This window comes from Tubulanus polymorphus, chromosome 2 (assembly GCF_964204645.1).
Source record: "Tubulanus polymorphus chromosome 2, tnTubPoly1.2, whole genome shotgun sequence".
NCBI classification, from domain to species: Eukaryota; Metazoa; Nemertea; class Palaeonemertea; order Tubulaniformes; family Tubulanidae; genus Tubulanus; species Tubulanus polymorphus.
Genome location: NC_134026.1, coordinates 26,842,191 through 26,864,500, shown reverse-complemented (window position 1 = coordinate 26,864,500; position 22,310 = coordinate 26,842,191). Strand labels below are relative to the sequence as shown.

Genomic DNA, 22,310 nt, shown 5'->3' with positions numbered 1-22,310 from the left:
GTTCCGTCTATGTGGACATCATCCCACCGTTGATTCAATGTCAGCCACCAAACAAGCGGCAAACTTTATCCAAACAACTCAAAATTGAAAAATTGACATTTATAACTATAATCCAAACATAAAAGTATACCATTAACGACCCTTTTCTTACTTTGAAGTGTTTGTGATTTTTGAATTTGCGTTAGAAACACCAATGCGCTGAACTGTGTATACAGTGATATACGTATATGCGGCAGTATCTAATTAACTCGGATATATGTCCATGATTAAAGATCTTTTCATCTCTTTCATCGTGTTTACCTCGCGGAAATTTACTAGAGGTGTTGATTTTGCTTGGCCAGACCACGAAACTGGTATTTTGAGCTGTTGCACCTGCCGTCTCTAAAAGATAGGGTTGACTGATAGACGGACTAAGGCCCCGCACACGACACGTCTGTTGCTGATTTAAGTAGTTTACTCTAGTTTTATAAAAACAGCACCCCATTTGTGCGTCTCATATCAAGTAACGAACGCAGGCATAGGGACGGTCTCAAAATATTCGTATCCTGAGATTTTTTTACAATTTAAAACAAAATGAAAGCCAAAGAAATGATAACGTCGTTAGGAATTTGAAAGTGGGTTGGAAATAATTATATATGTATACATCAAAGAGAAAGGGCGCCATGGTAGGTTATGGCTTCAGTGTCAATCAATATAGACAGTGTATCCTTCCGAATCATTTGAAGTTGGTGACTGGTCTTATTCGAAAAAAATTAACCATTTTCTGAGAGTAAGTATAAAAAATGATGTGATGATGTGACGTATTTTGGCAAAAAATAGAGGGAGCTCTAAATGCGCCCCTGCCTAGGTACAAAAAGTTTTATCTGATCAAATAAACTCCCTCTCACTAGTCTTCTATCTGACAGATGTTATACCATGACCCCGAAGAAGGCAATACGCAACGTATGCTAAACACATGAGGGAAGAATTCGGCCAAAAGCTTCTGTAAACGTCAGAAATTGATGTCAGCTGTGGGGGTCGTATAACTATGCTGTCATAACCCAGACATAGGTACTCCTGGAGCCCATGATAAACAATCCCCACCGTGAAAAAATATATGTGTTAGCTTTTTCGACCAATGATCACCGTCGTGGAGTGCTATGTCGAGAAAAAATAGTTTTCATAATATACAGTAGGTAAGAAATGATCTAATGTTTAAACTAAAAATTGAAACTGAGCGGGTATCTAAATATATGAATTACATACGATTCAGACCCATTGACGACAACGAAATGCGTTCCGAAATACGTATTTATCAAGTCCGACCATATACGCATTCATTTAAAAAAGCCCGTGGCTAGATCCTTTGAGTTATGGGGGATAAAAAATCTACATTACAATTAAACTGAACGCAAGGCGCACGCGACCACTTTACCTCATTTGGTTATGAATAAGCGCGATGTGGCATCGCGTGTGCAAGAGCGCGTGCCTGGTGAAACAGGCGTCATGCGCGTATACAGGCCTCACTGGAGATTCTCTCTTCAAATATCCCCCGATTCTCGAATATTCTAGCAGATTAGAGCTGGGAATTAGAAGTTAGCTTGCGGCAAAAATCAATGTCGATTTTTTGCACCGGATAAAACGATGACGTCATTCCAACCATCTTTACCCTAAAAAGTTTCTTCCACAAAAAAAACTATGTATATATATATATATACATCTTTCTAACATTCCCAACTACAAAAAACTGTGTTTTACAGTTTTTTGATTAACACTTTAAAAAGTTTTAAACAGTGGTTACATCTAAGCGCGGGACGTATCTACTGTGTACATAGGCAGGTGATTTTATGGAGACCACACCTTGTACCTATAGAGCACTAATGACGTCAGTGCCAGATGGCTCCTTTACATCAAAGAGTTCCACGGGCAGCTGCATCAATATGGGTATCATGTCAACAAGAGGCAAATAAGTCTTTATCAGCAGTAAGGTACCAAAGTCTTACGTTGGGGACGGGAAAAACAGCGTAACAGTATAGTCTTACACGAACAGAAACAACCAAAGTTATGAAGTGGTCTCGCAATTATGAATGTTTGCACCGTGGCCCATAGCAAGCCCCCTGCCAGTCTTAGCAATGAAATCGGGTTATTATAATACAAATTAATCCGACTGTAGTCATGGGAACGCGCGTGGTCGCGTGTCGGGATGAATAGTCGTGAAAACGCGTTGGCAGATGGCTCGTGCTCGCATGAAAAGTCCTAGTAGAGATGCCTAGTTTGCCCAACACTTGTCAATTGAAATATGTCAAATTTTGAATGATACAAAACGGGTCACCATGGGACGAGAACCCAAGTGCCCGGCATCATTTGCAGATATGTATCTCAGAACGGCGCTAAAAAAACTAATTAAATTGATATTCATGTTCACACGATGATAGAGAAGGGTTTTTGTTTTTGTCAAATTAAATCTTCGCAGGGATGTGTCACAATTTAATGCATGTTATTTGAAATGTTTGATGTTTAATACAACCCCAGTAAAACTACTTTAACGATAAAAATACAATATATTTTCAATGCCATCTTTAACCGCGTCATCACTAAGTTTGGAGAGTGTTGTTATGACAATTCATTGTTTATATGAGTTTTGAATAAGTACATATTTGGTTAACACAAGTATTATTGAATTGAACACGAAAATGTGTATCATTATATTTTAACAGAAGTTTTTCTTGTAGAACTTTTCAAGAATTGACATCCATTTATCATCAATCCTGCTGCAGATTTCGACGAGTTGGAAGTTGTTTGCTGGGACAGCTAATAACTGAATTAACACAATAATTTCATCTAAATAAACAATACTTTATTTACAATGTCAATATACATTTTAAAAATTGAAATGTACAAACTGTAAAGTCACATCTCTAATCAATTACCGGGTATTCTTTTTCTGTTGACCTTTCATTCATACATCATTCTAAAAATAGAAATAAAAATAGATATTATAAATCTTTAATAGTGCAGACTCTCAGTTGAGGCCCCAGTATCCACATTTGAAAGTTGGATTTCTGAAAAGTTCAAGTTATATGGTTGTTGAGTGAAACTATACAAGAAAACAAACTACAAGAATCATAATGTTTTGTATGATAAAAATTCATGAATGATTCAAATGTACTATGTATTATCCAAAGTCTTAAAAAAAGTAACAAAATCCTAGTAAAATATTTCTTCACCTTTGGAAAAAATATACAAGAATCAGTTTACTAACTTATGACTAGTATATTTCATACACAGGAGTAAATGCTTGAGTCCAGTGGATGAAATAATATCAAAAAATCAAATACATAAACATACATCCAGCAGCTGAACCCATTATAATTGTAAATGCTTTACGATATCTGCATCAAAGTTTAATACTAAGAGGGTCTGAACAATATGCAATTGTAATGCGCGCGTGCTGCCATGCTTGAATTGCCAAAAATGACCCTTGACCCAAACTTCCAACACCTGTATCAAGAAAATAGGTTATATGAAGCTGATGTTTGATAGGCTGATTTTGAAATCTCACAAACTCTACGAAAACATCTGCCCAAGCATTGGTATGCTATTAAAGGATGCTATATCCTAGTCCATACAAGGACCAGGAAGAAAGATGTAATTAAAAACGCCATGTAAGGGAATGTGCCAGAAGTGTGCCAAGAAGTACAATAGACGAATACTTAAATGTTTAGCCATGAGCCAGCACGCTTCCAAATACGTTTCTAAAGAATACCTCCTATCAATAGATCCTATAGAATGATACGGAATAATAAGAGGCTTCATTTTGTGAATGTATTATAGGAAACAAAACCTAAGGAATCAGCTGTCCGCTTTTAGAGGGGCAGCTGTGATATTTCGGGTGGGGCCCAATTAATGCTTATATCTTAACACACCACCTAAGATATTTGGCACTGCTTTAACCTTTAAGTCATTTTCAGGACCAGTTATCACTCACAAGGAATAATTTGACCTGTTCTAAAATCAAGCACTGGTCTGGTTCGATTCTTGCCCGTGTCAAACAGGCACGGATACATCTAACACAAGTGCGCAGGTTGACCGGGACCAAATCTGGTCCATGGCGAAAGCGCTCATGTGACTGCAGCTATAAATCACTTTATTCTGCTATTCCATGATATTTGATGGTATAAAAATCAACAATTTTTTCTTGATTAGCTCAACATAGAAAGAAACTCACTTTCTATTGGTGACACAGTTCACATTACAGAAAATACATAATACATTGAAAAATACGCCGCTGGCTTTTGGTGGCATCATAGGAGGGTGTGAACAGATTATGCCAAACTCCAAGGAAAACAGAAGGTACAAATGCACTTGTCCTAAGGGCAAACGAATTGCACAAAATTCTCTTTCTTGATTAGAATACAGCAGCAAATTTTGAAACTAGGTCATTATGACATCCTTGGGCTAAAACTAAGCTAAAATCAATCTAGTCCGTGTAAATATCCGGAATTCTATGTTAATAAACACCCTACAAGGTCCTCTAATGAGCTCAGATGCTATGCTGTATATCTACCGCCTAAGGGTCTCATGAAATAATCCATGAAAAGGAAATGACCACTGTACCCCAGACTACTCGAATTTGGCTTAAAGAGAATGTGTGAATATAAGGTAGTTGAATCATTTGATTGAATAGAAGGCAAGTTTCACCAAGTTGAATAGATTGAGCAATATCATTCTAAAAGATAGAATTCTTTACATATGTGCCTTCAGAAATGCAAATGAGCCAAATGTATCTGATTATACCACATCTGAATGCACTATAAGACTTTTCTAATGTACAAAAAAAGTTGAATAAGTTGAAGCAACGCAGTTGGAAGAAATCAATGACATAAAATAATTCGATGACAGATTAAATACTCGGTTCAAAACCTTCAATTGTATTGTACTTAAAGAATAAGACAAACCTAGAAAGTTAAAACATAAAAATCTACATAATTCTTCAAGGCTGAGCCCATTAGTTCAAGGTTGATAGTTTTCATGATCTTAAGGATCTCCAAAGCTAAATTTGCTAATGCTCAATTTTTCACATGAAGATTCTATACATGTTTCACTGTATTTTGTCACATCTGCCCTCCATTTCCTCCCTTAATTATTGTGCTCCGGGCATCGTGTTGCCAAGTACAATTTTCAATAGAATTGGTCTCCTCGACTGAATGCAGATGGCTCTGCCCCCATCCAAATATCACCATATGAATAGCTAGACTGGTGGGTTTAATTCATTGACCTATTTTTCACCTCTATGCCAATTGTAACCACAAATCCCCCTGTGATTTTAATTCTGTTAAATTTAAATTTAGATGGTCTTTGAGCAACTGATGCTGTTTTTTCAAAGTTGTTTAGTTTTCGTTAGATGCCAGAATAATACCACAATTATACCAATAGCGCAATGAAACATTAACTAAATATCTGTGCTTGACAGTCAAATTTATAGTGGCATTTAGTTTGCTCTTAGATCTGCATGAAGATGAAAAAAGTTGAAATCTGAATGTCCTTTGAAGTTTCAGCTTCTGTTTATCTAACTATAATATACCAATAACCTATCATATGGAATCTACCTCTCTCGTACTATTGTCACTTGTTTAATGAAGCCAAAAATGTCATATAACTTCACCGGACTAACTGGTAAAATTAGTATCTGACACGGTGCTGCAGTTATTATATCGCATCGAAGCAGATGCGTTTTCACGGTGAATTTAATAACCAAAGTCTTTCAGGAATCAATACATTTTATTTCGCCTAATAGCTTGCCTTTGATCCGATAGTATTTACTGCGCTGCTAATCATTCACAGAAATATTAAAGAATCCATTTAAGTGCGCAGGCGACACCCGCGTGCGCACGCTGAATAGCACAACGCTGAATCTATAAACCAGCGTATACAATGCAGGTGCACGGCCGAAGATCGATGGCTATTGTCAAAAGTTTGGCGTAAGTCAGAAATGAGACTGTTCACCGCCAAGAGACGAGCAATTATATAAAGACGCTGAGCACCCATTGAATCGCGTGAGGATCGATCGGAGAGGTTTATTGTAGATCAACTGATCGATGAGACAACAGATGATAAGATTCCGGAAGTTGGCATCATCTCTATACGGCATTGTCAATATGTAATTAAATGCGGATTATGGAGTTAAATAATGACTGAAGGGCAGGGCCCGGTTTATATTGTGCCATTTCATTCACGAGAAATGCTATTTCGTGACAAAACAGGCTTAAGTCCCTGAATTAACAGAAACCTTTCATCAGTCAATCCATTCCATATTACATTAGCCAGACAGAATGCTGGTCCCTGATGTTGCAGATTATGATAAAGTAAAAGCATTTTTATTCACATAAGTATTAGATAAATATGATGAGAATCTTGAGATGAAAAACATTTACAAGCAGTGGAAAAAGAATTTCAAGATGAGAACTACTATTTTAATTGCCATTTTCAATCTTGTTAACACTAGATTTTATATATTGCGGCAGCTGTAATATTATACTGAACTCATAAGTAAGATTAAGAGAAAGTAGGAAAGTGACTACTAGGCTTGGTCTTGGATTCTAATCAATTCATAATGTAAGATAATTATTCTTCAACTTCTATATTCTAACACTGGCTATGAAGCATTCAATTTCCAAACAAAGAAAAAAATCAAGATTGATTTAATAATGTGGAATAATTTTGATACAGGAACCAGATGGCTCCGGATGATTTAAATGCGGGCTTATCTAAAGACAATCCTGAAATTGTAACCCATAGGCAGATGGTTGCTATGAAAGTTAACAGGTTCTTAACTAAACACTTACCAATTGGACAAATGGTACTGAATGGCATAAGTAAATAGGCAGTAAGAGGTTGAGAGTACAACGAATATAGAGACAGAAATACACATAATTTGCTTTGATTATCTAGTATTTAATTACAAAGCAGCATGCTGCATGGAACTAATTCTATCAAGTGCATCACCAAAGTCTGATCAGGTTTATTAGGATTTACGCCCATTTCAACAATCAAGATTTCTTCAAACTTAGAATCTTTGACAGTTTGGAGCGTGAATTATTAGCAAACACACCTGTCCAGAATCCCATCTACAGTGGTCAGCCAGTTTACTTACTTCTTTCTTTAGCACGCAAAGCCTAAAGCAAAAGTGGCAAATCTGGCAGACCAAAATAGTGATTACATTCAATTTACTTTAGGATTCTGCAGACTGCTATCTTAATCATGGCCATTGGCTATCAGTACACTTGACTGAGTACTGTGCATCAGACTGACAATCCCAAACCAGTGACCAGAAATGAATTGTCATTTGTCCAGTTCAATACATGGTTCCCATATTTGCGTCCACTGATGACACCAACTATGAATTCTGGCCTCAAACAAACACACAAGCTCAAAATTATATGTTAATTCTGCCACATGCCATCAGCTTGGATAGCCATCAGTCCGGACACAATTGAGTCTTGCTGATGAAGATGGAACTATTTAAACTTGAATCAGAAACATCATAATAGAAACGATACATTTTGGCTTATTTAGTGGCACATGTACGTGCATCCAGCATTGTTCTATGATAATTGGTAAAAATGTCTACCACATTAGCAATTAATTAGTCATCAAGTCATTATTAATCTAATTAACGGCATAGGGGTAGTCCAGTTAGCTGTCAGTACTTAATGTGACACTTCAGTCGCTCAGATCATTTACATGAGAAAAATGGCACAATCAACGGATTACGCATGATGAATGTTTGGAATCAGTGTTTCACCTCAATCAGATGATCGTAGCGACCAAACTTGACTCAACTTTCAGTATAATCACCTCCTCTGACAATATTTATCTTGATAGTGTCGCGCTCGTATAGTCATCTGTGACTGAAATAATCACTCCCGCTTGGACAACTTAGATGGAAAAATTATAAATCGGTGTGCAGTGTGCACAATTATATTCTTTCTAAATCAGTCAGCGCGCAACTATTAGCTAGTAATCTACTTATGTCTGGCTAGGTTTATGATGCACATCTCAGATGATGGGCATTTTGTGCCGATGATAATGGCTTTTATTCACGGACTCACATGGCTGAAAATTACGACAGTTTTTCAATGTTGCCCGTGTTTATTAATGATACTGACAAACCAGAGCTCATCGAGAGAAGTTTATGGCAAAACCCATGAGGTTTAGATCTTCAGGATCTACCTTCTGGTTTTATCTGTCATAATTACTCGCTGCAAGTATCCGCAGGGCACGCATTAACATGACTCCGAGTGCCATCAAATTACATCGCGAGCGTCTCGCATGCTGTATCTTAAAATGCGCACCATGTCACCCATTGCTAGACGAGGTGACGATTGTGAATGATGTTTCATTTAATAATCCTTGGAGATTCATAATGGACATAGATTTGATCAAAGTGTCTTGGCCCTTATCTCATTTGGACAATAACTGGATTCATTAAGCGTTAAGCTGAATTCGTCCATTAGAGGCTAAAACTGTTGTTTTGAACTTTAACATATAAAAAATATGTCTTTGTCACATAATTCATGTTTAGTTCATTATTCATGTAATGTTTTTCTGCCAGTTTAAGCCATGAATCAAACAAAATCCTCAGACAAAACTTTGTTTCCCACTTAAGGATAGTATAATCAAAAGTTTCTATCAAAAGTGAAAATTTTTGAAAAATGAATATTTGATTATTGAACCCAAGATGGTTTGGCTCAACATGTAGAGATCGTGCGGGGTGGAACAAAACAAATGTTTGTTGTAGGGTTATTGAGTCCCATCACTAGTAAGGCATATACCGGTATCCTAATAGAACTTAATTGGGTTGTCACATCTAAAGGTGGTCTCTAATGAGACCGAAATGTTGTATCATTTGGAATAAGGATTTTTGTTTTAATCATAAATTTGTATGCAATGGGTGTCTAACTGTATTATCTATTGACCAGGTCCAGGAGTGTGGCTATTCCACTATATAGTTGTTAAGGCCTGTCACATATTTAACACTAAATTAGCAGAATAAGTGTGAACATTATAATAGTGTACATGTTGATAATAACATTCACACTCAGGTTAAAAGTGGTGCTAACCAAGCAAGAAGGAAACCACCTCATTGAACTTTTGCTGTACTTGAGAGAAAGTTTCATAAGGCACAACAAATTATGCCTTTTGTGGGAATATACAAAACCAAAATCCCCGAAACCTTATTAAATAATTTAATCGTCATACTTGAAAGTTCTTACCACCGCGACATACTTTGAAGTGGCAGCAGCACCCTGAAAAAGCATTAAGCTGTCTCAAAGGCATTCTGTAATTGGTACAATTTGATCGTTTGCAAACAATACGAAGGACGTAGTACAGCTTCTTTAATTATTTCAGCGGCAGAAAAAATTCTGTGACCGAGCGCGGCGCATCATTCTGTAAGCCAAGACACCGGCATTATCCCGTTCAGAGATAAAAAATAGCCCGAAGCGACTCAGGCAGATGAAAGAGCTGAATTGTTAGTTTTAGGGGGATGAAAGCTGATTAAATCGGCAACTGGAAGGCGGGTGACATAATCCCGGGTCAGTGCTCATAGCACACGCATTCCACGGTGCCAGCTACTTTCTTTTTTACTAATTAAATCTTGAACATTATTAGTTTGAGCAGCAATATGAACAAATATCCAGACACAATCGGCAATATGACAAGCTTTATTGAATTTCCACACTATACAAGTTTCAGTTATTTGCCTTTCTGCATGAAATATTCATTTACTGATAATCTTCAATTTTCTAGTGATTCATGAAAAACATGGTTTATCTCATAATTCTATGAATGCCTGCATTATAATGAAAAAATTACCAATGGACCCTTCGAAGAAATATGAATGTGTAATTTCCGAGTACTTTTTGAAACACTCATTTCCAATGTCATTCATCTCAATGAGTAGACAATTCAGAAATCAGAAGATTCTGTCGATATCAAATATAGCCACAGATGCCTGTCAGTTAGGGCAGGCTGGTCTCTTGCGTGGTTAGGGTATGTAGGGCCCCCCGCTAGGAACCACATAATAATGCACTAAAACTACAGCAACTGAAAATTAATACTATACAATTCACGTACAAATTACACCAGAAGAAAATGACAAGTCTATTGACAGTTGCACAAACATGATTAACACTATTATATGTAATGAGGCAGAGGAATATAAGTCCAGTGATTCCCCTGGTGATGAACACGTGCCTCGATAACACACGCAATTTTGTCTCATCAAATACAGTGAAACCTGATATTTTCCTAATGGCCCCGACTCAGTTTCAGTTAGAACACGTATATTTCCCTGTAATGCAGATTAAAATCGTATGAAACGAAATATCAACTTTGAATTTTGTGGCATATAACAAGATTTGAATGGAATCAGTTGGAAATTCTGCATACATTGGACATAGTTTGACCATGGATCAAGAGTTCACTCAACTTGAAAAAATATTACCAAATTACGATGAAAATTTCTAAAAAGATAATAATAATATAATGTTCATTCAAAGTTAAAATGAAATTCATAATTGGTAGTTAGATATATTTGAGTGTGTAGAGTATCTGATGGAGAAGTCTGAAGCATTTTATCACCATCATTTGTTCATCTTAAATTGATGAAAAAAATCATTATTGCCATTTTTCCATTATTGGTGGGATTTTTTCTACAATCCTGACAGAGACTTAACCTGAGAGCATTGCATTATCAACAATTATTTGAATACATTAGCTAAGAATAACTAATTACAGATTTCATTCATTTTGTCAGACAGAAAATACTTGGAAATGCTTGATCAAGCGTAACATCCACTACAAATGACCAGACAATACAAAATCATTTTAGGTTAAGTATGATTAATCATAAAACTGTCTGAATAGCTTGGGTGCAAGCTGTTGTACAAAACTTCTGATAATAATCTCTAAGAGGATTATCACATCTGAAACGCATTTATACTTTTTCAATACCATAAGTAACAGGTGTGTTGGGTCAATTGTTTCATAACTTTATAATCTCATAGCAAAACAGAGACAATCAGTAATATTCCAGCTGGCTTTCATGGTTGGAATCATCAGAATATTGAGAATATGGATCCATCAGCATAAGTCAAAAAATACTGTAGGCATAGTAATTATATACCATTTCTAATATATTATATCCATGAAAAATGTGTTATTTCTCCTGGGTGAGATTTTTAAAAACGTACAACATGAAAATAAACACACTTGAAAATACTGTAGTATCCGCCCTTTGCTACTGAAACCATATATCGCAGATATACAATGCTTAATTGCTCAATATTTTTATCATCAATGGGCGGATTCCTATAACATTACAGAAAAATCCTTTTATATTTTTAGATCTTCATACGTGCAATCTATAAATAAGCTTCCTATCGGAACATTTATATTTAGAATTTTACTATTGACGCATGGAAATGTTAAAAAAATTCCACTATACGACATTAGTCGGAATATTTATAGCGTTTACATCAATAAAAGGAAAAGTGTCATAGGGCAAGCTCCTGCCATAAAATGTAAGTTCAACAACAACCTACTTAAATTAAATTACCAAAGATCCCTAAAATCAAGGTTCACCTAATTCCATTTCGCTAATTCTAATTTCATCTCACATTTATTGTCATTAAATTTTAGAAATGATGATATGCGATGAACAATGCGAAAAACTATCAATGATGGAGAAGAGAAAATGTCAGCAAATATGTCAGATATTAAGAACGCATTAAAATGGTAGAAGTTAATGTTGTGCCAAAATATGCGCAGATTCTTTGTAAAAAAAAGCCCTATATAATCGTATAGCTAGGGGCACAGCAGATAGCTTTCTACGGTGCTCAGGCAAAAAGCCCCTGAGCATTAAAACTTTTTCAGTAACTCAAATCACAACAAAATGATATTATATACGTAGCTTTTATCTTTTTTAACAGCTCAGGTGATTATGTGTTGTACTACAATGAAGTTCTTAAAAACCTTCATATTACCATTACTGTGATGTGATTCCTTAGATATACATGAATACAGATAAATTAGATTAAAAAAGAAATTTTGCTTTATTTCAATTCGCAGTAACATCGATCAGATGATTTTTAACGTTTGAATGGCCATTATGGCAAGTGAGGTCATCAAATGATGGGAATGATGATAAAACTGGGCTAAAATAAAACAGGTATCCTATAGTAGTTAGTCTACCCCTCAGGATACATACATTCTTCCATTGATGGGTACCGAGCTACATAAAAAACTTATGGAAATGTGCATCTCAGCGGTAGCCAAACTCTGCTCCAGGACATTTCAAATTATCAGTAGAAGCTATGTAATATCAAATTAAATAGCAGAAATGATGACAATGTGAGTCGTGTTGATACTGTGAGTTACAAATGTGTAGCCTGCAGACTTAAAACATAACATAATACTGATTCTGATAAAGCCTCAAGGTATTCCATCAGTAAAACTTTGGATATGAAATGGCGTATGTATATCAAATGATTTAGCATTACGGATACACATTGATTAACACAATCTATCATTCAATAGTATAATGGTAAAAACCGTCCCCACACCCGAGGCAATCATTGAAACAAAAAATAAAATATGACATGAATTCGTACAGCTGAGCCACGATCATTAAAAATTATACAGGCTAAAGGAACTAACTTTTACACAACCATACACATTATCTTTGTCTATCATGAGGATGTTTCGTAATCTGTTTTTGATCTTTCATACAAAGATCTTTGTCCGAATACATATGATTTTTAAAAGAATCTGACACCATATCTAACACATAGAATGATGTTTTCCACAAAACAAATAATGAATGATTCTAACGATTCACTGCTTCAGGCCAGAACGCTCAGAGCGACTTTGAAAAAATGATGCAATAACAGGTAAAATCACCTCATATGGATACACAGCTTCAAAGCGTATAATTCACTGTAAAGAAAATCTTCAATCCGATGCACTAGACAATAACTGTAGTAGTAATCTTACTAGCGGTTTCTTGCCTGCACGGAATAGAAATGAAATGTCCTTCAAAAAGGTGTTAAAACACCTCTGTTACAATATTAAAATATACATGAACAATGAATAAGTGCTTCTGAGTTCTAGAATAGAATACTGAAAATTATTAAAACGATTTACTTAATTTGTCATTAATGTTGAACTGTTGTGTCCAGAGTACATCACGTGAAATTTCAATAAGTAGTTTTAATCAATTGCGACGAAATAGCGACACCGCATGTATATCAGATTTATCATGACTGACGAGATGACTAGCTTTTCCTGTACACTAGTCATGCGCTGGACGATTACCCTAGAGAGTAAAACCCATCAATGCAAGAGTTGTCGAGGTATTATGGAAGATACGCATCACTGCTTCAATTGTGTTGAACTGAGATTATGATCAAATTGTGCGCATAAAGTTTTATCTTTTGCGTCCATGCCGGCATTGAATGAGGGTTTTAGGGTATAAGAGATGAATTATTAAAGAACTGTCCTGGTCAATTGTAATCTAACATGCACCGCGAGAGATAACGCTCAATCCGTGAAATTAATCCACTACTGGAGAGGTGGCAAATTGGTACTGATATCACATAATGAAGAAATCTCACTGATGATTGCCGTCTAGAGGGTGACTGCTCCTATAAGTCGTATCGGATCAATTTATGTTTGCACTAATTAAAATGAATCAAAGCTGTAAACCTTCGCTTAATCTGGATCATTTGGAACTAATGTTCGATTAATCTGGATCATTTGGAACTAATGTTATGAATCAGGTTTATGAGAAATCTGGATTAAACATCATATTTAACATACATTAAGATATAAGTTGACTACAGTAAATCATATCCAGATCCAGATAAGATCAAAATCTGCATTGAATTGATCCGGATTAAGTTAAGATAACAGATTAATAAATGCTTATTGTAGATGCGTATGCAGTAATGGATAGTAGGCAATGATGCCTGGTTCCTGTCACCTCAGAAGGGGAGAAGGAACTCATGACTCCCTGAAGCTGCCATGATGTGGTCCTCTCTATATATGGGATACGACAGGAAATTAAAGATTCTATGAACAAATGGTCAGTTCATACCTTCCTTAGTTGTTTACAGGTGGAACAATTATCACCTAGAAATGACTATCATTACATATATGTATGTCATGCCAAACTGACATCCCACCCGCTGCTTTACTGTCAGAGTCATTATTAAACACACAGGAAAGTATCATTGAAGGCCATGCCCTTTATCTATCTTCACTAATTACTCATTATTCTCACTAGGTTTATGGAAATGTTGCTTTTGACTTCCACACTTCCAATCACGGAATATAACACAGCCAATTAATTTACTTATATACTAGCTCACTCCAAATGTACTTTTAACAGATTTAACTTACATTTTACTTAAAGCTAATATTTACTGTAATTTCAATTCACAGTTGACGTTTCATATTAATAAACCTAGATTTTATAGGATTTTGCTTCAGGGCTTTTTGTTTATTTTCAAGGTTTTGCTTCAATATTATCTGATTGCACGTATGAATTTCGATTATGGTATTTTATTCCCTTTTTTTTATAAAACCAATGCCGTATGTTTCCCTTGGGAATTCAAACAACATCCACATAAAATGGCATCCGGTAAAGACCGAAACCTGGAATTAAGACCTTAAATCATTAAATCATAAAAAGTGTTCCCATGAATTGAAAGAAGGACCGTGAATACAGCGAATGAGATGTTACTGAGAATTATGCCAGATGGCCACCTTTTACACTCTAATCCGATAAAAACACTATTGAATAGAAGCCATCCCATGAGGGCCGAGCTCTAATTCAGAATTATGTCCCGTGATCAACCAGCTTGAATAATTATATTAATGAAGACAGTCGTGTGCGTAGGGAGGTGATTCTTCAGCCCTAGACACAGTTGCAGCTAAGGTGTTGTCATGACTTGTTCATTAAACCATTCAATGAATACGTGTAGCCAAAACCTCAACAATCCAAGCATGTGTTACCGTGTGTCCTACTATTAACATCCTATTAACTGAAAATTTGGGTTTAAAGATAAATTACGTAAATTCGACCGATCATCCGACTAATATCTGTACTTCAAATTCTGTTTTCTAAATCAAAGCCCTTGTTTCGTTGCCGCAGGTGTGGTGGGTTTGTAAGGGATCCAAAATTCATATAATATAAAAATTAATCAATCAATCCAATAGATAAGAGGGAAATTCCCATTTCAAGATCAAACAGCCTATTACAAAACATCCTATTTTTTCATTCGTATTTTCATCATTTTCGAATGAAATATCTGAAGAACCAGCTGAAAGAGTGACAAGAGGGAATCCCCAGTGATGTCCTATGATGACATCATGATCAAGAGGCAGTGGCCTTCGAAAGTCTTGACCTATTGCATCGAGAGTAAAGTCGTTAAAATGTTTATAATTTTTCTGAAGGATACAAATTTTTTACTTACGAGTTTGTATCAAGTTTGAATCATTTTCAATGATTTAATCTAGGTCACGTTTTTAAAACCCTCACTCCTAACTGAATTTTGGGTCCCAAATAATTAAGTTTTTTAACAGGACTTCGGAGATGCAGCTCAAATCGGTCAGTTAAGATCGTAAAAAGTAAAATAATGACGTTTGTTTTGCGAGTGCTGATGTTACGTTATTGATTGTTTGTGCTGCCACGTCACCAGCTCTATTTTCTCTGATCTAAAAGAATTTCACAGAAAATTCCATATATACACAATAAAATCATTTCAATAAATGCCACAATTGTTGACACTTTGAAACCTGACATTCGTGGCAACATCAAAGAAAAAAAATGAACGTTCAGGTCTAAAATTATAACTGCAAATGCCACATAGAAGCAAATACTACGTTTTGATGTTTTATACAATGTTAGTAGTTTACTGTAAATCAATGTATTCCCAATTCTTTTTACCTTTCCCTTCTTGAGGCCCAAATACAATATGCCTCACCCTCAAAACTGAAGGGCAAAAGAGAAAAAGTTTTGTTAGGTCTTCCTGATATATTTCTAAAGAATTAGTATAATATTTACTCATGCAGTTTATCCAGGGAGGTGATCTACCTCCTGTTTATGATATAGTCATGTGTATATCACATCAGATGACAGATGACCGAAAATTCAGACACATATTTTTCTGGTCATTGATCTCAGTACAGTAGTTTTATTTCACTGATCACTGATCTCTAATACTCCTATTTCTGTACATTTTTGTCGCCACCATGCAATCATAATCAATAATCAAGTGCACATTGTTTCCATTTTCACTTTTTTTCAGGTTCCAAGACCTGTCAATGGATGAATTGACAGAGCATATCAATATTAAGCTGATAGTTATCAAGAGTCTTAAATACATGTGACAAGAAGAGGTCTAGCATCCTTCTCGTGGCAGGGATCCGATCCTGATGGCATGGCGAGACTCAGCGCATTTACCCGTGCACTCAAACTGATCAGACAGGGTTTCAAGCCAACAGGTTCGGATCTTTGGGATCATAGAGTTATAGAGCCTGATATAGAGAATTGTCCTTATCTATTTGATCAGATGATTTGATGTAATTTTTCTCATTTTTGTGTGAGTAGCTCATTTACTCATTCACCTGATGAAGCTAGTATGTATGCACTAGTAGCGAAAGCTTGTATTTTTCATAAAATCAAGTTAACCTCAAGTACACCGAATCTTAAATAGGATATGAAATGAGCTTTTCTTTATTTTCTACACATATTGGATAAATCCAAGTAAGAAATAAGGTGTAAAAAGGTGTAATTTGTATAATGCTGAGACGATTTCTAATAATGAGTTTCTAATTGTCAGTAGAATGATGTTTGGTCCACGTTCGGAGAGATGATAAAAGTCTTCGTCGATGACAGACACAGTGTTAACTTCATGACACATGATCCATCATTCTATTTCTAATAAAACATGATTTCTTCTGCCGTGTCTGATGAGGCATTTACATATTAAAAGAGGATATACTAGAGTTTACATAGAAAGTGTCACGCCGAAAGACACAACATTACCAGAATGATCGAGAATGAATGAAGAGAAAATTGCACAAAAAACGTTTTCAAACTGATTACTAGAAATTTCCCAATTTAGTGTTCGATTTGCTGGCTTTCTAATGCATGAGTTTGACAATGCACAAAGAGTAACCTTGGAGTACATCGCTTCAAGCTAAACACACTTTCAACATCTTCATTGCCGTATGTAATACATTCGCCAATTTTTCCAAAAAACTTTAACAAAATATTTTGACAAAAAATACGCATACTTTGAATTCATGAAAACCTGGCGAATGTATTGTCATTCATGATAAGAATCATGCAGAGAATTTTAACTACAAGAAAGGTGAATTCTTTGGATCGTGACAGTGAATATATAGCCGAGTATATGGTTCAGTCATAACCATTAAGCTGAAGGATGAATTGGAGCTAATAAATTGCTTCCAAAAGGAAGGGGAAATGGGTAAGACAAGTCACATCTCAATTATACAGAAAACTACAGTTCGCCTTGAAAATATGCGTTGGAATGATATTTTGGTTATAATTTCCGGTCACGTTTTGCCGATGAAAATCTTGCAAATCATCACGTGTATTACTTATACTTATAAAAGGGAAGGTTTGACACGTGTCATGAGCGGAAGTGAGGAAGTAATAACGCTATACAGATAAATAACGCAGCCTTGAAAATAAATGTTACCAATACTTTTTGATTACTCTATCATCTACTGCAGAAAAGGTTTTAGTTCAAGCAAGCGGGAAGAGAAAAGAGGATGGGAATATCTGCATCGTTGATTTATATTCTGGAAATATAACTTGAGACACAAACAATAGGATTCTGGACAGTAGCACGCATTCCTTGCGCAATATTGACTCAGAATTTGCCAAGTAACTAAGAAAGTTTTGAGTCAATCTCCTGTTTAAGACTTAAAGCAAACATGTTATGTGACTCACAGTATTGGACATCTGTCTGATGGTGTTACCCCCTTGAATCAGAGATCAATCTGATCGACGGTACCCAGGATTTGAGTCAGTTATTTAATGGTGACGACAATTATTGCAATATGATACATCATACATGACATCATCAATTCATTATCAGTTGATTTTTTCACCAGATACAATCAGAGAACTAACATTTGCTCCAAGCCACCAGCATCTTGATTTTTAGTGATTTATAGGACTATCTGAAGAGCTTTGAGATTTTCTTAAGGTAAAATGCCTTTAAGGAAAAGTTATCATCATCATGTTTATTACTGAGCTTTGTCGCAAAAAACAAGCTATGTCAATGGTCAACTATTAATCAATGCAAAAAACGATGATTCCAGCACTGAACAGTTTCCTTTTAATAGTCATTCAACCATCATCATGTCCATTGCCTGGCGAAGGGTGAAAATTGACTCAATACATCAAAGCAACAGGTTATGAGCACAGCGTTGCTCATCACCGATGATTGGGATACCCTCTGACTCACACAAACCAGCCATCCTTTACGTCATTTTGAAATGTCTCCAAGTAAATCCATATATGGATAAGTCTGGGGATACCCGTTAGTCAGTATGACATCATACAGACTGGACCAACAGACCGTGACACATCTATAGATGAATCAAGAGGTATCTCCCGATGTCTAGTCGGACCCTCGATGTTTAATGAATCACCTTATAATCACCGAATAATGATTCACGTCCAAATTTCAACAGATATTATGCGTAAGATTTTCATTGATATCGAGGTACGTCGTGAATCACCGAACTGAAATCCGTGAGTAAATTTACAACCGTAGTACTACGCCACTTCCTTATAAGGAAACATCTGGACCAATGAAACGCAGCGCTGATGCCATTTTTACTCATGATAGAGATTTTCAAATGAGACAGTCATAAAATGAATCAGCCATTTAAAAATCTCTCAACAAAATAACTACTCGGTAATTAGAAGTTTAATATCAATTCATGAAAATTCTGTGACGAGATAGAAAGCTGATATAAAATGTCAGTATACTGTCACCTTTTTGGACATCATCTACCTCGCGATATTTAAAGGTTGACATTTCAGTGAATATGTAGAGACAAATCCAGGTATAGCTCAAATATCCAGGCAAACTATTTTTCCCCAACTATGAATTGTGTATTGTGTATCTCTAGGCAAACCTGCGTAGTAAATGTGATATTTAAACTTATAAACCCTATATATAGCTTATAGCTAGAATTTCGGGCGATTATAATATAAAATGCTCGTGATTTTCATTGGTAGACTGTGTATAACGTGCAGACGCTTTTCTTTTTCAATACATCAGGAAGAAAACTGCTACACGATTGCATCTCGCGTTGGATCGTTCTCGCAAGAGGAATCCTGACAAATTTATCAATAATTCACTTAGAGCTCAATATCAGACCATGCCGCAGTAGAAAATCAACATCACAAGAACCGCTGAATTTCTCACCAGGATTTTTTCTGTTAATTTAAGGTGATATCGTTTTACGGTGACTAACTACAAATTAACAATGACGGCAATGATCGGTGCTGCATTTGTTAATTGTGTACGTGACTCATGTTGATCAAGCCAAATTCACGCCACTTCCATTTCCTTTTCGTTCTCGAGATCAAAGGTGCAGCCCCTGTGGGCAGGTTTTCCGCATGCACAAATTTGGAACTTTTTACCCAGTATCAATCCACTCGTCATACCGTGAAAGTGTCGTCAATTGGTTTCTTCAGCTTATGAGGATGGGATTCGTGCCACTCATTAATCCCATTGTCAAATTTTCTGAATTGCAGCAGAATACCACTATTGTCTGCACCATTTCAACCACAGAACGAAGTACAGAGCGCGATGACATTGTGAAACTCATGATTTAGGAATTTCCAATCTCTCCGTCAAGGCCCTCCCAAATGACAACAAGTTTGTCTGATTCACTTAGATTCAGGGACCAAGTTCCAAAATTGTGAGCTAGATCTAAATCTACAGAATCAAATTAGTTGATACTATTTTGTGAGGCCAGTTCCATATTCTTAACCAATCAGGCTTGCTTAAAAATGGATTAGATGGTAGGAGGAAAACGTGACAATGATAATTGAATTTATCCATACTCAGCCTTGACTTTGATATAACATGAGCACTTTTCTACATATTATCCGCAAATGTATAATCATGAAAGAACAGCAAGTACTCTAAATAATGATACATGGCAAAATGGCGTGATAATCACGGATATGAAGCCATCATTCATAACTTAATGAATGATAAAATAAGAAGTCAATTCAATCGATGTGTCCCTGCGTAAATCATCAATTCAATTAATAATCAGCCTCAAGCCCAGAACTGGTTACTTATTGTATCAATAATTAATCAACGAATTGGAATTTAGTATTTTACATAAGAAAATACATCTCCCTTATGGCGACTCGTGGCTAGTACTTCAGTCTGCAGGAAAGGAAATTAATGTACTTAATGCTTAAATCGAAAGAGCACTACAGGTGCAGCTGCATAATTAATTTAACAGTCAGTACCCCCTTTAGATGACACGATCAATGAAGGATTCTGAAGGATAGTTCTCTACGAAACAGCCATAGATACTTGATGATATTTACGAACGCGTGGCGAATATCAGAGGATTAATAAGTCCTTAGTTCGAGGATGTGTAGAGTCACTAGTTTTATGCAGTGTTCTGATTTTCGTTGAAGTAGACAAATTTATGTCGGTATAAAAGTCTACGATCAAAGTCGGAAATGATCACTGTTCCAGTAACTAGATCAGGTTTGATGACTGGCCACCAGTAACGTATAATACAGTGCATGTCAGACTTATTACAGCGGTAAATTCCAATCAAAACGGGCTTTAATAAACAGCCGATGATTCTAGGAACCGAAATGCTTTGAAGCTTTCGGCACATGAAATAAGAATTATCAACGATGTAAATAGACAGAAAACCTTTACTGCACTTACTGGTCCCTGATTCACATAGGAAATGGTTCTATTATCTGAAGTTTGTAATCAGAAGTTTTTTACCGACAGGCGTCCCTGTATCAGTATCATAGTCACAATATGTCTTATCTTAAACATAGTTGAAATGTTACATCGATATAGTGGAGCCAACCGAACCAAATATCTATCAGGTGAAATCAGCGCATAACTGACATGAACTGCAAGTGCTTTGCCCTCAAAACTTGTATTTGGAGCATTCAAATTTATGTCGATCATGAAATAACATAAATCATTAACATTCCGACTGATTTTTCTCATAAATTCTATGGTGTTTTAATGACCACATAATGGACACATCCAGGGTTGTAATGAATTTATAGAAAGGATTCCGATATTAATGAGAAACAGCCAACTTTAGAAGTACATATCCCTCAGACTGATGATATAAGAGTCACAGATCAATAAAGAGATGAACATTAAACCTTTTTATTATCGAAAAACGTTTTTGAAAATTTGTTAAGAGATATATTGGAGACGTTTTTCAGATAGCGAGGAGACAGAAAAAGCCATAATACAGATAATAAACATAACAACAGCTGCCAAACTGAAATAGATTTAAAAACAATTACAGTTTTCTTTGAAGTTCTCATATTTGCCGATTTTTGACTACAGCTGTTCAATTAACTTGTGTGTATTTGATACCTTTTATTATCAAAAAGTCTTTTGACTTCAAAGTTGGTATCGTGGAACATGCCATATGCTGTACCCATAAAATAGAAGGGGATGATGACATCATGTGTATTTATTAAAAGCTCTGATACTATGTTACAGTATTTATGCAGCAAATGAAGTGATGCTCTTACCTATGCCTCGGTAGCCCCTGGAACCATGACTCATCATCAATTATCAACAAAAAACTGGACCAGCATCATCACCAGTGCTGCCACCTGATGAAAAATGATCGAAATAGTAAACATGCAAAACAAATCATTAGCCTACATGACGCACATCATTTATGAATCATTAATAATCTAGAGCAAATCTTTTAAGGTTTCCAGGAAAACTTTCATGGATTTTGCATTTTCCAAACTCATACTTGCGAAAGCTACTTGCAAAAAAGGAAAATACTTGTAAATCAACCATCAAAGTATAAAATCAGTCATCCACAATTCAGAATGGATTTTGTGCTTTTTATGTTTACGTCTTATATTTTGATGCATGAAACCATTGCTATCTAGCCATCGAACCTAGTCATAATACCAGAGTGTACTGTATACCAAAAAATTCAAGCCGTGATATCAATCACGTGCGAGC

At 35.8% G+C, this 22,310-nt stretch overlaps 1 long non-coding RNA gene across 2 annotated transcripts in view; it reads right to left on the bottom strand.

The window, feature by feature from the left end:
* Positions 1 to 2,821: 2,821 nt before the first annotated feature.
* The window catches only part of LOC141900025 (uncharacterized), a 48,368-nt gene continuing 28,879 nt past the window's right edge, over positions 2,822 to 22,310 (bottom strand). For both annotated transcript variants that reach the window (XR_012618654.1, XR_012618655.1), the window contains 2 exons: positions 21,860 to 21,943; positions 2,822 to 2,950 (listed from right to left, as the gene is read on the bottom strand). This is a non-coding gene — a long non-coding RNA (uncharacterized LOC141900025). The remainder of the gene's footprint in view (positions 2,951 to 21,859; positions 21,944 to 22,310) is intronic.